The sequence below is a fragment of the Sinocyclocheilus anshuiensis genome, unplaced genomic scaffold (genome assembly GCF_001515605.1).
Source record: "Sinocyclocheilus anshuiensis isolate Anshui unplaced genomic scaffold, SAMN03320099.WGS_v1.1 scaffold89, whole genome shotgun sequence".
In the NCBI taxonomy this organism is placed as follows: Eukaryota; Metazoa; Chordata; class Actinopteri; order Cypriniformes; family Cyprinidae; genus Sinocyclocheilus; species Sinocyclocheilus anshuiensis.
Genome location: NW_015537931.1, coordinates 258,606 through 262,660, shown reverse-complemented (window position 1 = coordinate 262,660; position 4,055 = coordinate 258,606). Strand labels below are relative to the sequence as shown.

The 4,055-nt window shown below is 46.6% G+C and overlaps 1 protein-coding gene and 1 long non-coding RNA gene across 3 annotated transcripts in view; one reads left to right on the top strand and one right to left on the bottom strand.

Annotated features, from left to right (window-relative positions):
* LOC107658191 (uncharacterized) overlaps positions 1-1,490 on the bottom strand; it is a 17,188-nt gene extending 15,698 nt beyond the window's left edge. Inside the window, exon 1 of the long non-coding RNA XR_001630768.1 lies at positions 1,381-1,490. This is a non-coding gene — a long non-coding RNA (uncharacterized LOC107658191). The remainder of the gene's footprint in view (positions 1-1,380) is intronic.
* psip1a (PC4 and SFRS1 interacting protein 1a) overlaps positions 1-4,055 on the top strand; it is a 124,460-nt gene that overhangs the window by 26,377 nt on the left and 94,028 nt on the right. The gene's annotated exons all lie outside the window — the stretch shown is intronic.

Sequence of the window (4,055 nt, the reverse complement as noted above, 5' to 3'; positions counted from 1 at the left end):
ATCCTTTCCGGTCCCCCCCCACAAAAATTAGACACACCTTGCCATTCACGGCCGAGATAACAGGTGTCTGGTCTACACTCCACTAACTGTTTGTACTCGTCAAACAGACCGTACGAAGAACATATCATTACTATTATTGCAGCCTGCTAACGCTGTAAGGACTTGCATTGGCCTTCTCTCTCTCTCTCGCTCTCCCTCTCTCTCTTCACCAGTGAGCCAGCATGTCTCTATCATCCAGCCCTGATGCCCACTGGGATCGACTAGAGGCCTGGCTGAGTGCCATAACTGGTACCCTCCTGCCTGAAGCCTTCCAGACGCACTGCATGATGTCTACACCGGAGCGGACATTTTGATTCGCCTCAGGGCTCACGTGGACATGATCAATGAAGGGATATGGGCTCCAATGACCTCACAGTCACCCACTGTTCTGGTCAACCTCGAGAACCTCCTGTCAGGCCAAACCATCCCTGAGTACCAGCTTACACCAAAGGGGTCGCTGTTTGACTCAACCTGCGAAGCGGCCAAGCTCTCAGCCACACCCTAGGCTTCTTCCAACCTTCACCCGAATATGGGGAACTGGGCCTCACTTTGGAAGCCACAGCCCTCGTTGAACTGACATCTCGGGCAGTGTACATCTTGTTCAATAACTGCACGGCAATGGATGTCAGAGTGCCTAAGGCGTACCGTCTGGGTTGGCTAGTGAGTTATGACTTCCATGACTTTGAACTAATTCTACCAATAATTGGACCCATCTCAGATTCAATGATTCCAGAAGGAAGCTCAGGCCACACAGTGTCAACAGCACCCTTCAAGATCATCACCATAACTTCAGTCATGCCAGTGGTCAGGGAGTAGGTGTTTAGAACAGAGCTAACAGAAGACCAACACTTTGCCGTGTATACTGTCTCTAACCACTCCACCTGCGAGAATGACAGCGTGACTGCACCTCTGACTGCCCACTGCACAGAGGAAGTAATGACAGAAGAGCCTTACCCAGGTTTTGAGACACAAGTCCAGCAAATTCTGAAAGATCCTGATGCCATACAGGAGGATGCAGACCGCCACAAACTCTGTCAAGTCCTGAACAAATACAAAGAATAATTTGCCAAGGACTCTTTAGATTGTGGCCTCACTAACCTCCTTGTTGTGTGTGTCCCAACGCACCCAAAAGATCCACCCACTTTTGTCAAGCAATACAAGATCCCCCTAGAATCGTACGAATCTGTACAGGAGATCATCATCTCTATGCTTGAAAAGGGTGTCATCCGTCCGTGTAACAGCACCTACTCTGCCCCTATCTGGCCTGTCTTCAAACCAAACGGCAAGTGGCGGCCAATCATTGACTATAGGAAACTGAACCAACAGGTGCCATTGTTGTACCTCACAGCCGCTTACGCTGGCTCCTCAAATCTCCACTAATGACATTGCTGACATGCAAGCCTCTGACTCCACCATCAAAACTATTCTTCACCACCTCGCTGACCCCTCCAGCCACCCTATCACACCAGATGAACTTGCTGCTGCCCCAAGCCTCAAACGGCTGTACCACGTAACACACTTGCTGCGTCTGATAGACAACATTCTGTTTTATGCCCCTGATGACTACACTGCACCAAGGCTTGTGGTGCTACAGTGCCAAAGGGGGGTGATGCTGATGTATGCTCACGACGCACCATGTGCAGGACACCATGGCACAAGAGCCACTTATGAGACACTAAAACAAGTGGCATCCTGGCCCGGCATGCGACAGAAGAGCCATACCCAGGTTTTGAGACACAAGTCCAGCAAATTCTGAAAGATGCTGATGCCATACAGGAGGATGCAGACCGCCACAAACTCCGTCAAGTCCTTTACAAATACAAGGAATCATTTGCCAAGGACTCTTTAGATTGTGGCCTCACTAACCTCCATGTTGTGCGTGTCCCAACGCACCCAAAAGCTCCACCCACTTTTGTCAAGCAATACAAGATCCCCCTTGAATCGTACGAACCCGTATAGGAGATCATCAACTCTATGCTTGAGAAGGGTGTCATCCGTCCGTGTAACAGCACCTACTCTGCCCCTATCTGGCCTGTCCTCAAATCAAACGGCAAGTGGCGGCCAACCATCGACTATAGGAAACTGAACCAACAGGTGCCATTGTCGCGATGGCCTGTGACCCAGCTGGAACAGGAGATACCAAGAATCAGAGGAGCCACAATCTTCTCCACTCTTGATGTGGCCTCAGGATTTTGGACTATACCAGTGCATCCAGATGACGAACACAAGCTGGCTTTCACCTTTTGCAATCGGCAGTACACCTTCACCAGGTGCCCATTCGGCTATGCCAACTCACCAGCCGAATTTAACATCTTCCTTAACAAAGCATGCCCGGATGCCAGGGTAAGAGGGAACTCTTACGAATGTCGATGACCTTCTGATGAAACACACGACGGTGGCTGATCACCTGAAAGAAATTCAGACCCCAACTACTGCCACCTACCTGCCACAGGAATTTTGACGAGAATGTCTGCCAAGGCATGCCCACAGCCTACGTCGATGGATGTTCCTACAACCATGAGGGCATCCTAAAGGCAGGTGCTGGTGTTCTCTGGCTACATGATCGACCTTGCCCACCACAACATTTCAAGCGGTTGCCAAAGGGGGGTGATGCTGATGTATGCTCACGACGCACCATGTGCGGGACACCACGGCACAAGAGCCACTTATGAGACACTTAAACAAGTGGCATACTGGCCCGGCATGCAGCAAGATGTGGCAGAGTATGTGAAAGGATGCCTTGTTTGCTGCCAATTCCAACCGGCAAACCCAAACCACAGAGCCCCACTGCAGCGCAGAAGAATCACATTTCCTTGGTCAGACCTCCAAATTGACTGGGTCGGACCCTTACCCAGGTCAACAAGGGGCAACAAGTATTTTCTCACAGTACTATTTGTACTATATTTTGGGTAAAACTGCACCAATCATCCAGACCGGCCATAAACATGCAAAGGGACCATAAAGGGAGACAAAGAAAACTTCTCCCGCTCAAAAATTCACGCCTGGTATTGGCTATTCTACCCAAAGGTGGGTGTGGATAGGAACTGTCAAAAGTCATTAACTTAGACTAATCTTTGCTCAAAAACTTTTTCTTCTTGAGACGGACACTCTCCAAGACTCCTCAAAACTCTCCTCTTGAGTTTGATTTTCCGGCGGATTGTTTTCTTGAAGTAACTTTGTCGATTCGCTGTGGGCTTTCCTATCTTCAGATGAACCAGAGCAAAACCTCCAGCTCACTCCTAAAGAACTCATCAAGAACCTCCGTGTCTACCGCATCGGGAATCTTGTTCAGCAACAAAGCCAATGCAAGTAACCATTTCCAACTAGTTAGATGCGTGTCTAAGTTTGGGCCCCTTTGTGAAGGTGATTTTTGATTCTCTGATGATTCTCATTTGGTTGTGGTTAATTGATGCTAAATACTGCCATTCTTTGTTCGTCTCTCTCTCTCTCTCTCTCTTTCCTTACTTTCCTTCATTCTGTATATATGTGTTTTGCTTAGTCTTGTTGTATGTTAGCTGTAGTTTCATTTATTAAATCTCTTATATTCACAATTGATTGTCTCTGTGTGCTGCTCACAATTCGGGGTCACTGAATGTTGAATTCTTGTTACATGCTAAATTACTGCTAGCACTGCATAAAGTAGGGAAGCTATCCTTCCTTGGCAAGGAAAATAATCTTTCCTTGAATTTATCAGTTATTATATTGTCTGCTCGGTGGATGGACAGATCAAATAATTGTAATATTGATTCTGCTACAGTTAATTCTAAGATCTAATCTAAATATTTATCATTAATTAATAACCAGTTATAATTAATTATAAATATTTCCCTTTTGAGCTAATTTGCTACACCTTTCAATTAACAGTATTTAGAAAAGAACAAGAATTAAAAATATAAGAAGCTATAGCAATATAAATGACAAGCCAAAACAAATTAATCTAGGCTAAAACGAAACTGAAACCAACCTTGGGTCTCTCATTCCACACAAAATCAAATGTTTCCGTATTCGCAATGTAT